Source organism: Schistocerca gregaria, unplaced genomic scaffold (assembly GCF_023897955.1).
Source record: "Schistocerca gregaria isolate iqSchGreg1 unplaced genomic scaffold, iqSchGreg1.2 ptg000180l, whole genome shotgun sequence".
Classification (NCBI taxonomy): domain Eukaryota; kingdom Metazoa; phylum Arthropoda; class Insecta; order Orthoptera; family Acrididae; genus Schistocerca; species Schistocerca gregaria.
The window spans coordinates 1229227-1242088 of NW_026061730.1; the positions used below are offsets into that span (position 1 = coordinate 1229227).

Sequence of the window (12862 nt, forward strand, 5' to 3'; positions counted from 1 at the left end):
CCTGAGGAACTGTGTTTTCGTTCCACACAGCCCCTGCCCCTTACTCTTTTCCACCCATTCGTTACATTCAACCTCTTACGAGACCGACCAAACATAGACAGGAAAACAAGACTACACACTTTGCGCATTCGGAATCGATGGCAGGGTGTCCCTCGCCGCATTTGCTACGATGGCCATTTGCTACTTATGCAGAAGCGGCGGCGGCGGCGACGACGACGACGACCGCGAGAGGCTCTGAGATTTGTGAGAAATACATCTATAAAATGTAATTCAGACTGCCTCGTCTCACCTTATGCTAAACCGCTTTGGCAAATGCTTTATCTGCGCCATTCGCCTTAATCACATCGGAGAGTAATTCTTAATAATACTCCTGTCGCTAATTGTTCCTCATCACAGATACTGTTTGCTACACGGCCACGATGCGCAACTGATTTCCAAAATTCGTCTTCCTCCTGTGAGGATGGAACTCACGACCCCTGGTTTACTAGACCAATGCTCTACCACTGACCTAAACAGGCGCCGCCTAGCGGCACTTTTGTGTACTTCGTCCGTATGGTTGTCTGAATCATCAGACTTCAGCTGACAACACTTCATATTTTCGACTAATATTTGCAGCAATGGCGACCCATTACTGCTTGGCTACACATCTGACACGTAGCCGTGTTCTCTCCAACCAAAACCACTTGCACTTCAGAACATGACTTTCACACATGTCTACAAAATCACATTCACTTCAAATACAGTTTTCTTGCGACTGATGGAGACGTAGGCAAATTTATAGTTGCTATTTCCATTACATCACGTTAATCAGAAAATCGGTAATTTACATCTGCAGCGGAAAAAAATTCCGTTCCGGCCAGCGTAGGGCTCGAACCCACGACCCTGTGAATAAGAGTCTCATGCTCTACCGACTGAGCTAGCCGTGCTGCCTCGGTGGATACCTGATTGGCAGCAGATCACACAGTAATCGTTTGGGTTGGGTGGTCCCATACAGAATCTCTCCATGCTTCCTAATGTTTTCCTAACGTCACACTCGTCACGTACTTCACTTTTATTTCATAATCATTTCTGAGAGGTAAAGGAATTGCATGACAATCTGCAGAGCTAGCGGCGTCAAAATTAACACACATACTTGATGTGACTCAAAAGCCGAACGAGTTACTTTCCGACGTTGTTTTAGATGTGCAAGTGCCAGTCAAAACTCGCGGTGAGGGCACTCTGCCGACCATTTCGCTAGTTAACACCGGTCTTGTTGTGTGTGTTTCAGGTTCAAGACCATCTCCAAGTACAAAATGGTCAACAGCAACATTCAGACGGTTTCGTACTGCTCAATTGCTACATTAAAACGGTATGTTTCTTTTTCAGAAATGGGAAAACACGACCGTGACAGGATTCGAACCTGCAATCTTCGGATCCGAAGACCGACGCCTTATCCATTAGGCCACACGGTCACTGACGACCAAGTGTAACTTATATACGACCCATTTCGAAACGCTCACACCCCCTGAGGAACTGTGTTTTCGTTCCACACAGCCCCTGCCCCTTACTCTTTTCCACCCATTCGTTACATTCAACCTCTTACGAGACCGACCAAACATAGACAGGAAAACAAGACCACACACTTTGCGCATTCGGAATCGATGGCAGGGTGTCCCTCGCCGCATTTGCTACGATGGCCATTTGCTACTTATGCAGAAGCGGCGGCGGCGGCGACGACGACGACGACGACGACCGCGAGAGGCTCTGAGATTTGTGAGAAATACATCTATAAAATGTAATTCAGACTGCCTCGTCTCACCTTATGCTAAACCGCTTTGGCAAATGCTTTATCTGCGCCATTCGCCTTAATCACATCTGAGAGTAATTCTTAATAATACGCCTGTCGCTAATTGTTCCTCATCACAGATACTGCTTTCTATACGGCTACGATGCGCAACTGATTTCCAAGATTCGTCTTCCTCCTGTGAGGATGGAACTCACGACCCCTGGTTTACTAGACCAATGCTCTACCACTGACCTAAACAGGCGCCGCCTAGCGGCACTTTTGTGTACTTCGTCCGTATGGTTGTCTGAATCATCAGACTTCAGCTGACAACACTTCATATTTTCGACTAATATTTGCAGCAATGGCGACCCATTACTGCTTGGCTACACATCTGACACGTAGCCGATATTCTCTTCAAACAAAACCACCTGCACTTCAGAACATGACTTTCACACATGTCTACAAAATCACCTTCACTTCAAATACAGTTTTCTTGCGACTGATGGAGACGTAGGCAAATTTATAGTTGCTATTTCCATTACATCACGTTAATCAGAAAATCGGTAATTTACATCTGCAGCGGAAAAAAATTCCGTTCCGGCCAGCGTAGGGCTCGAACCCACGACCCTGTGAATAAGAGTCTCATGCTCTACCGACTGAGCTAGCCGTGCTGCCTCGGTGGATACCTGATTGGCAGCAGATCACACAGTAATCGTTTGGGTTGGGTGGTCCCATACAGAATCTCTCCATGCTTCCTAATGTTTTCCTAACGTCACACTCGTCACGTACTTCACTTTTATTTCATAATCATTTCTGAGAGGTAAAGGAATTGCATGACAATCTGCAGAGCTAGCGGCGTCAAAATTAACACACATACTTGATGTGACTCAAAAGCCGAACGAGTTACTTTCCGACGTTGTTTTAGATGTGCAAGTGCCAGTCAAAACTCGCGGTGAGGGCACTCTGCCGACCATTTCGCTAGTTAACACCGGTCTTGTTGTGTGTGTTTCAGGTTCAAGACCATCTCCAAGTACAAAATGGTCAACAGCAACATTCAGACGGTTTCGTACTGCTCAATTGCTACATTAAAACGGTATGTTTCTTTTTCAGAAATGGAAAAACACGACCGTGACAGGATTCGAACCTGCAATCTTCGGATCCGAAGTCCGACGCCTTATCCATTAGGCCACACGGTCACTGACGACCAAGTGTAACTTATATACGACCCATTTCGAAATGCTCACACCCCCTGAGGAACTGTGTTTTCGTTCCACACAGCCCCTGCCCCTTACTCTTTTCCACCCATTCGTTACATTCAACCTCTTACGAGACCGACCAAACATAGACAGGAAAACAAGACCACACACTTTGCGCATTCGGAATCGATGGCATGGTGTCCCTCGCCGCATTTGCTACGATGGCCATTTGCTACTTATGCAGAAGCGGCGGCGGCGGCGACGACGACGACGACCGCGAGAGGCTCTGAGATTTGTGAGAAATACATCTATAAAATGTAATTCAGACTGCCTCGTCTCACCTTATGCTAAACCGCTTTGGCAAATGCTTTATCTGCGCCATTCGCCTTAATCACATCTGAGAGTAATTCTTAATAATACGCCTGTCGCTAATTGTTCCTCATCACAGATACTGCTTTCTATACGGCTACGATGCGCAACTGATTTCCAAGATTCGTCTTCCTCCTGTGAGGATGGAACTCACGACCCCTGGTTTACTAGACCAATGCTCTACCACTGACCTAAACAGGCGCCGCCTAGCGGCACTTTTGTGTACTTCGTCCGTATGGTTGTCTGAATCATCAGACTTCAGCTGACAACACTTCATATTTTCGACTAATATTTGCAGCAATGGCGACCCATTACTGCTTGGCTACACATCTGACACGTAGCCGATATTCTCTTCAAACAAAACCACCTGCACTTCAGAACATGACTTTCACACATGTCTACAAAATCACCTTCACTTCAAATACAGTTTTCTTGCGACTGATGGAGACGTAGGCAAATTTATAGTTGCTATTTCCATTACTTCACGTTAATCAGAAAATCGGTAATTTACATCTGCAGCGGAAAAAAATTCCGTTCCGGCCAGCGTAGGGCTCGAACCCACGACCCTGTGAATAAGAGTCTCATGCTCTACCGACTGAGCTAGCCGTGCTGCCTCGGTGGATACCTGATTGGCAGCAGATCACACAGTAATCGTTTGGGTTGGGTGGTCCCATACAGAATCTCTCCATGCTTCCTAATGTTTTCCTAACGTCACACTCGTCACGTACTTCACTTTTATTTTATAATCATTTCTGAGAGGTAAAGGAATTGCATGACAATCTGCAGAGCTAGCGGCGTCAAAATTAACACACATACTTGATGTGACTCAAAAGCCGAACGAGTTACTTTCCGACGTTGTTTTAGATGTGCAAGTGCCAGTCAAAACTCGCGGTGAGGGCACTCTGCCGACCATTTCGCTAGTTAACACCGGTCTTGTTGTGTGTGTTTCAGGTTCAAGACCATCTCCAAGTACAAAATGGTCAACAGCAACATTCAGACGGTTTCGTACTGCTCAATTGCTACATTAAAACGGTATGTTTCTTTTTCAGAAATGGAAAAACACGACCGTGACAGGATTCGAACCTGCAATCTTCGGATCCGAAGTCCGACGCCTTATCCATTAGGCCACACGGTCACTGACGACCAAGTGTAACTTATATACGACCCATTTCGAAACGCTCACACCCCCTGAGGAACTGTGTTTTCGTTCCACACAGCCCCTGCCCCTTACTCTTTTCCACCCATTCGTTACATTCAACCTCTTACGAGACCGACCAAACATAGACAGGAAAACAAGACCACACACTTTGCGCATTCGGAATCGATGGCATGGTGTCCCTCGCCGCATTTGCTACGATGGCCATTTGCTACTTATGCAGAAGCGGCGGCGGCGGCGACGACGACCGCGAGAGGCTCTGAGATTTGTGAGAAATACATCTATAAAATGTAATTCAGACTGCCTCGTCTCACCTTATGCTAAACCGCTTTTTTTTTTTTTTTCCTTTATTGTGATTTTAATACCTGTGACAAACAGGTAGGCCGGCAGCGGACCAAGTATGCCGCTCTTCGGCCTCAGAGTATACACAGAACAGAGATGAGTGAGATATAAAAACAATCAAGACGGCGGGGTACAAACAGTAGACAAAACAGAGTTAAAACGGAGTCGGTCACGTGCGTAGCACAATGGATAAAAGCGGAGAAACACGGTGCACAAACGCAGATGGCAGATGGCCACACGTGAACCAGCGGAGCACAAACGACGAAACACAAACACACTGCAGGAGAGTCGAGGCACAAACACATGCGATGGTCTTCGGCGTAGGACGATGAAAGTAACTGATGGAAGACAGCAGAGTCGTGGCCTGCCAAGGGGAAAAGGTGTGGGGAAGAGGAGAGAGAGGGGGAGGGGAAGATGCCAGTGGAGGAGAGGGATGGAGGAGAAGGGGGAGGGTAGGGGGAGTGGAAGCCCAAGGAGAAAGGGGAGGGGAGGGAGGGAGAGAAGGGAGAGAGGGTGCCCACAGGAAAAGGAGAGGAGAGGGAAGGTAAGGCTCAAAGTTGGTAGGAGGGGTAGATGGAGGGGAGGAGGGCATCATCAGGGAGGGGGAGTTGACGGAAGCCACCGAGGGAGAGGGTGTGGAGGGTGTAAAGATGGAGAGCAGGTGGGATATAGGAATGCAGGCGCGGCAGCGGGTTGGGGTGGGAGAGGATGGGAGAGACAAGAGGGTGTGGAGGATCAAGCTTGCGGGAGGTGTAGAGGATCCGTAACCGTTCGAGGAAAAGGAGGGGGTGCGGGAAGGGAATCAGGTCATAGAGGATCCGCGTGGGGGAAGGGAGACGGATGCGATAGGCGAGGCGGAGCGCATGGCGTTCTAGGATCTGAATGGACTTGTAGAAGGTAGGAGGGGCAGAGATCCAGGCGGGATGAGCATAGCAAAGGATAGGACGGATGAGGGACTTGTAGGTGTAGAGGATGGTGGAAGGGTCCAGACCCCATGTACGGCCAGAAAGGAGCTTAAGGAGGCGGAGGCGGGAGCGTGCCTTGGCTTGGATCGTCCGGAGATGTGGGTTCCAGGAGAGGCGACGGTCGAGGGTGACACCAAGGTACTTGAGAGTAGGTGTGAGGGTGATGGGACGGCCATAAATAGTAAGATAGAAATCAAGGAGACGGAAGGAACGAGTGGTTTTGCCTACAATGATCGCCTGGGTCTTGGAAGGATTGACCTTGAGCAACCACTGGTTACACCAAGTGGTGAACCGGTCAAGATAGGATTGGAGAAGGTGCTGGGAGCGTTGCAGGGTGGGAGCGAGGGCAAGGAAGGCAGTGTCATCGGCGTACTGGAGAAGGTGTAGGGGAGGTGCAGGTGGAGGCATGTCTGCCGTGTAAAGGAGGTAGAGAAGAGGGGAAAGGACGGAACCTTGGGGCACACCGGCGGAGGGGTAGAAGGTGTAGGAATCAGTGTTGTGGATGGTGACATAGGAAGGACGGTGGGAAAGGAAGGAAGCGACCAGACGGACATAGTTGAGAGGAAGAGCAAAGGTTTGGAGCTTGAAAAGGAGACCGGAATGCCACACACGGTCATATGCGCGTTCGAGGTCGAGGGAAAGGAAGATGGCGGAACGACGGGAATTGAGTTGTTCGGAGAGGAGGTGAGTGAGGTGAAGGAGGAGGTCATCGGCTGAGAAGGACGGCCGAAAGCCACATTGGGTAGGGGGGAGGAGGCGGTGTTGGTGAAGGTGCTTGTGTAGGCGGCGGGTAAGAATGGATTCCAGGCTAAACCGCTTTTTTTTTTTTTTCCTTTATTGTGATTTTAATACCTGTGACAAACAGGTAGGCCGGCAGCGGACCAAGTATGCCGCTCTTCGGCCTCAGAGTATACAGAACAGAGATGAGTGAGATATAAAAACAATCAAGACGGCGGGGTACAAACAGTAGACAAAACAGAGTTAAAACGGAGTCGGTCACGTGCGTAGCACAATGGATAAAAGCGGAGAAACACGGTGCACAAACGCAGACGGCAGAGGGCCACACGTGAACCAGCGGAGCACAAACGACGAAACACAAACACACTGCAGGAGAGTCGAGGCACAAACACATGCGATGGTCTTCGGCGTAGGACGATGAAAGTAACTGATGGAAGACAGCAGAGTCGTGGCCTGCCAAGGGGAAAAGGTGTGGGGAAGAGGAGAGAGAGGGGGAGGGGAAGATGCCAGTGGAGGAGAGGGATGGAGGAGAAGGGGGAGGGTAGGGGGAGTGGAAGCCCAAGGAGAAAGGGGAGGGGAGGGAGGGAGAGAAGGGAGAGAGGGTGCCCACAGGAAAAGGAGAGGAGAGGGAAGGTAAGGCTCAAAGTTGGTAGGAGGGGTAGATGGAGGGGAGGAGGGCATCATCAGGGAGGGGGAGTTGACGGAAGCCACCGAGGGAGAGGGTGTGGAGGGTGTAAAGATGGAGAGCAGGTGGGATATAGGAATGCAGGCGCGGCAGCGGGTTGGGGTGGGAGAGGATGGGAGAGACAAGAGGGTGTGGAGGATCAAGCTTGCGGGAGGTGTAGAGGATCCGTAACCGTTCGAGGAAGAGGAGGAGGTGCGGGAAGGGAATCAGGTCATAGAGGATCCGCGTGGGGGAAGGGAGACGGATGCGATAGGCGAGGCGGAGCGCATGGCGTTCTAGGATCTGAATGGACTTGTAGAAGGTAGGAGGGGCAGAGATCCAGGCGGGATGAGCATAGCAAAGGATAGGACGGATGAGGGACTTGTAGGTGTAGAGGATGGTGGAAGGGTCCAGACCCCATGTACGGCCAGAAAGGAGCTTAAGGAGGCGGAGGCGGGAGCGTGCCTTGGCTTGGATCGTCCGGAGATGTGGGTTCCAGGAGAGGCGACGGTCGAGGGTGACACCAAGGTACTTGAGAGTAGGTGTGAGGGCGATGGGACGGCCATAAATAGTAAGGTAGAAATCAAGGAGACGGAAGGAACGAGTGGTTTTGCCGACAATGATCGCCTGGGTCTTGGAAGGATTGACCTTGAGCAACCACTGGTTACACCAAGTGGTGAACCGGTCAAGATAGGATTGGAGAAGGTGCTGGGAGCGTTGCAGGGTGGGAGCGAGGGCAAGGAAGGCAGTGTCATCGGCGTACTGGAGAAGGTGTAGGGGAGGTGCAGGTGGAGGCATGTCTGCCGTGTAAAGGAGGTAGAGAAGAGGGGAAAGGACGGAACCTTGGGGCACACCGGCGGAGGGGTAGAAGGTGTAGGAATCAGTGTTGTGGATGGTGACATAGGAAGGACGGTGGGAAAGGAAGGAAGCGACCAGACGGACATAGTTGAGAGGAAGAGCAAAGGTTTGGAGCTTGAAAAGGAGACCGGAATGCCACACACGGTCATATGCGCGTTCGAGGTCGAGGGAAAGGAAGATGGCGGAACGACGGGAATTGAGTTGTTCGGAGAGGAGGTGAGTGAGGTGAAGGAGGAGGTCATCGGCTGAGAAGGACGGCCGAAAGCCACATTGGGTAGGGGGGAGGAGGCGGTGTTGGTGAAGGTGCTTGTGTAGGCGGCGGGTAAGAATGGATTCCAGGACCTTGCTGAAGACCGAGGTAAGGCTGATGGGACGGTAGGAGGAGACAGCGGAAGGCGGTTTGTCGGGCTTGAGGAACATCAGGATCCGGGAGGTTTTCCACAGGTCGGGGTAGTAGCCGGTGGACAGGACCACATTGTAGAGCCTGGCCAATGTGGAGAGGAAGGAGGCAGGAGCTTCACGGAGGTGACGGTAAGTAACACGATCGTGACCGGGAGCAGTGTTGCGTTTAGGGCGAAGTGTAGCAATGATATCTTGAGTGGTGATTGGGGTATTTAGTTCTGTGTGTGTGATGTTGTCCAAGTACTGGAAGCCAGGAGCAAGCGGGGGGACAGAGGTATCAGTTCGATCACGGACATCAGGAAAGAGGGAATAATCGAACTGGGGATCGTCAGGGATGGTAAGGATATCGGAGAGGTAGGAGGCGAAATGGTTGGCCTTACTAAGGGCATCAGGGAAGGGGTGGTCATCATGAAGGAGAGGGTAGTAGGGAGAGGGTTTAGATCCGGTAAGGCGGCGGAAGGCTGACCAGTACTTGGACGAGTTGATAGGTAAGGTGGCATTAAGACGGGTGCATGTCTGTCGCCAGTCCCGGCGTTTCTTTGCCGTGAGTAAGTTCCTGATGTGTCGCTGTAGTTGCCGGTGGCGTCGTAGTGTGTCCTGGTCACGTGTGTGAAGGAAGGCACGGTAGAGCCGGCGGGATTCACGCAGGAGAAGGACGGCCTGTGGGGGTAAGGTGGGGCGGTGCGGATGGATGGCAATGGTAGGGACGTGGGCCTCCACGGCCTCAGACAAGGTCTGCTGGAGAAAGGAGGCAGCACGGGTAACGTCATCAGGTTGGTGGTAGGTGAGGGGGTGGCTATCGACCTGGAGAGCAAGGGAGTCCCGGTAGGCATTCCAGTTGGCACGGGAGTAGTCATGGACATATTTCGGGGGAGGGTCATGGCGCGGGTCGGGACGGGGGCGACGACCGTCTGATACAGTGAGGAGGACAGGGAGATGGTCACTGCCAATGGGATCAAGGACGTCCACCGCTATGCGGCCAAGCAGGGTGGGGGAGGCTAGGACGACATCGGGAGTGGTATTGGATTCAGGGCGGGTGTGTTGGGGAATTGGAAGGACGTCGCCTTGGAGGGTGGCAAGGAACCGATGCCACCGCCGTAACTGGGCGGCAGAACGACTATGGATGTTAAGGTCGGCGGCGATCACGTAGGAGGAGAAGGTACGGTCGATGTGGGAAAGGAAGTCGAAAGGAATAGGTGCAGCGGGGCGGACATAGATGGTGGCACAGGTAAGGGTAAGGCCGGGGAAGAAGAGACTAAGGATCAAGTGTTCTGTGGGGTCAGGAAGGAGGGGTTGGAGCCGGACAGGGATCTGGCGGTGGTGGCCAATGGCAACTCCGCCACGCGCTATCTGGAGTGGATTGTCAGACCGGTGAAGGAGGTAGGGCGAGGTGTGGACGGTGTGGTGGGGCTGAAGAAAGGTTTCGTTCAGAAGGAAGGCATCCACACGGTGGGTCGTAAGGGTATGCATAAGGAGGTGCTTGTTGGTGGGAAGGGAGCGGATGTTATTGAACAGGATACGGTGCTGTCGTGCCATAATGGGAATTTAAACGAGGGTGTCGAGACGGGAGAAGGTGAAATGGGCCTGGTTGTGGGAATAGGTGGCGTAGGTGTTGAGGTGGAACACGGAACGGGCAGCGAGGGAAATCTGGTGGAGGGTGTGGGGACGCTGAAAGGGATGGACGTTCTGGAGCACTATTGTGACGAACCTGATGATGTCCTCTGCGGTGGGGGGAGGACGGAGGGAATTGCCAGGAGGGGTGGGGTCATCCAAAGGGCGGAGAGGAACAGTGAGTTCAGGAGCGGATGGAGGAGGTCGAGCCTTGCATTTCTGGGAGTAGGTAGGGTGTTGGAGGTTGCAGGTATTGCAGGAGGGAGGAGACTGAAGGTTGGGACACTGCCGGAGGAAGTGCGCTTGCTTAGCTAAACCGCTTTGGCAAATGCTTTATCTGCGCCATTCGCCTTAATCACATCTGAGAGTAATTCTTAATAATACGCCTGTCGCTAATTGTTCCTCATCACAGATACTGCTTTCTATACGGCTACGATGCGCAACTGATTTCCAAGATTCGTCTTCCTCCTGTGAGGATGGAACTCACGACCCCTGGTTTACTAGACCAATGCTCTACCACTGACCTAAACAGGCGCCGCCTAGCGGCACTTTTGTGTACTTCGTCCGTATGGTTGTCTGAATCATCAGACTTCAGCTGACAACACTTCATATTTTCGACTAATATTTGCAGCAATGGCGACCCATTACTGCTTGGCTACACATCTGACACGTAGCCGATATTCTCTTCAAACAAAACCACCTGCACTTCAGAACATGACTTTCACACATGTCTACAAAATCACCTTCACTTCAAATACAGTTTTCTTGCGACTGATGGAGACGTAGGCAAATTTATAGTTGCTATTTCCATTACATCACGTTAATCAGAAAATCGGTAATTTACATCTGCAGCGGAAAAAAATTCCGTTCCGGCCAGCGTAGGGCTCGAACCCACGACCCTGTGAATAAGAGTCTCATGCTCTACCGACTGAGCTAGCCGTGCTGCCTCGGTGGATACCTGATTGGCAGCAGATCACACAGTAATCGTTTGGGTTGGGTGGTCCCATACAGAATCTCTCCATGCTTCCTAATGTTTTCCTAACGTCACACTCGTCACGTACTTCACTTTTATTTCATAATCATTTCTGAGAGGTAAAGGAATTGCATGACAATCTGCAGAGCTAGCGGCGTCAAAATTAACACACATACTTGATGTGACTCAAAAGCCGAACGAGTTACTTTCCGACGTTGTTTTAGATGTGCAAGTGCCAGTCAAAACTCGCGGTGAGGGCACTCTGCCGACCATTTCGCTAGTTAACACCGGTCTTGTTGTGTGTGTTTCAGGTTCAAGACCATCTCCAAGTACAAAATGGTCAACAGCAACATTCAGACGGTTTCGTACTGCTCAATTGCTACATTAGAACGGTATGTTTCTTTTTCAGAAATGGAAAAACACGACCGTGACAGGATTCGAACCTGCAATCTTCGGATCCGAAGTCCGACGCCTTATCCATTAGGCCACACGGTCACTGACGACCAAGTGTAACTTATATACGACCCATTTCGAAACGCTCACACCCCCTGAGGAACTGTGTTTTCGTTCCACACAGCCCCTGCCCCTTACTCTTTTCCACCCATTCGTTACATTCAACCTCTTACGAGACCGACCAAACATAGACAGGAAAACAAGACCACACACTTTGCGCATTCGGAATCGATGGCATGGTGTCCCTCGCCGCATTTGCTACGATGGCCATTTGCTACTTATGCAGAAGCGGCGGCGGCGGCGACGACGACGACGACGACCGCGAGAGGCTCTGAGATTTGTGAGAAATACATCTATAAAATGTAATTCAGACTGCCTCGTCTCACCTTATGCTAAACCGCTTTGGCAAATGCTTTATCTGCGCCATTCGCCTTAATCACATCTGAGAGTAATTCTTAATAATACGCCTGTCGCTAATTGTTCCTCATCACAGATACTGCTTTCTATACGGCTACGATGCGCAACTGATTTCCAAGATTCGTCTTCCTCCTGTGAGGATGGAACTCACGACCCCTGGTTTACTAGACCAATGCTCTACCACTGACCTAAACAGGCGCCGCCTAGCGGCACTTTTGTGTACTTCGTCCGTATGGTTGTCTGAATCATCAGACTTCAGCTGACAACACTTCATATTTTCGACTAATATTTGCAGCAATGGCGACCCATTACTGCTTGGCTACACATCTGACACGTAGCCGATATTCTCTTCAAACAAAACCACCTGCACTTCAGAACATGACTTTCACACATGTCTACAAAATCACCTTCACTTCAAATACAGTTTTCTTGCGACTGATGGAGACGTAGGCAAATTTATAGTTGCTATTTCCATTACATCACGTTAATCAGAAAATCGGTAATTTACATCTGCAGCGGAAAAAAATTCCGTTCCGGCCAGCGTAGGGCTCGAACCCACGACCCTGTGAATAAGAGTCTCATGCTCTACCGACTGAGCTAGCCGTGCTGCCTCGGTGGATACCTGATTGGCAGCAGATCACACAGTAATCGTTTGGGTTGGGTGGTCCCATACAGAATCTCTCCATGCTTCCTAATGTTTTCCTAACGTCACACTCGTCACGTATTTCACTTTTATTTCATAATCATTTCTGAGAGGTAAAGGAATTGCATGACAATCTGCAGAGCTAGCGGCGTCAAAATTAACACACATACTTGATGTGACTCAAAAGCCGAACGAGTTACTTTCCGACGTTGTTTTAGATGTGCAAGTGCCAGTCAAAACTCGCGGTGAGGGCACTCTGCCGACCATTTCGCTAGTTAACACCGGTCTTGTTGTGTGTGTTTCAGGTTCA

The 12862-nt window shown here is 50.6% G+C and overlaps 9 non-coding genes across 9 annotated transcripts; all 9 read right to left on the minus strand.

Moving 5' to 3' along the window:
• Positions 1–853: 853 nt before the first annotated feature.
• Trnak-cuu (transfer RNA lysine (anticodon CUU)) lies at positions 854–930 on the minus strand. Its single transcript has one exon. It is a non-coding gene; the product is annotated as a tRNA-Lys (tRNA).
• Positions 931–1378: 448 nt separating this feature from the next.
• Trnar-ucg (transfer RNA arginine (anticodon UCG)) lies at positions 1379–1451 on the minus strand. Its single transcript has one exon. It is a non-coding gene; the product is annotated as a tRNA-Arg (tRNA).
• Positions 1452–2363: 912 nt separating this feature from the next.
• Trnak-cuu (transfer RNA lysine (anticodon CUU)) lies at positions 2364–2440 on the minus strand. Its single transcript has one exon. It is a non-coding gene; the product is annotated as a tRNA-Lys (tRNA).
• Positions 2441–2888: 448 nt separating this feature from the next.
• On the minus strand, positions 2889–2961 carry Trnar-ucg (transfer RNA arginine (anticodon UCG)). Its single transcript has one exon. It is a non-coding gene; the product is annotated as a tRNA-Arg (tRNA).
• A 906-nt stretch (positions 2962–3867) lies between these two features.
• Trnak-cuu (transfer RNA lysine (anticodon CUU)) lies at positions 3868–3944 on the minus strand. Its single transcript has one exon. It is a non-coding gene; the product is annotated as a tRNA-Lys (tRNA).
• A 448-nt stretch (positions 3945–4392) lies between these two features.
• Trnar-ucg (transfer RNA arginine (anticodon UCG)) lies at positions 4393–4465 on the minus strand. The gene has a single exon. It is a non-coding gene; the product is annotated as a tRNA-Arg (tRNA).
• A 6471-nt stretch (positions 4466–10936) lies between these two features.
• Trnak-cuu (transfer RNA lysine (anticodon CUU)) lies at positions 10937–11013 on the minus strand. The gene has a single exon. It is a non-coding gene; the product is annotated as a tRNA-Lys (tRNA).
• Positions 11014–11461: 448 nt separating this feature from the next.
• Trnar-ucg (transfer RNA arginine (anticodon UCG)) lies at positions 11462–11534 on the minus strand. The gene has a single exon. It is a non-coding gene; the product is annotated as a tRNA-Arg (tRNA).
• A 909-nt stretch (positions 11535–12443) lies between these two features.
• Trnak-cuu (transfer RNA lysine (anticodon CUU)) lies at positions 12444–12520 on the minus strand. Its single transcript has one exon. It is a non-coding gene; the product is annotated as a tRNA-Lys (tRNA).
• Positions 12521–12862: the final 342 nt, after the last annotated feature.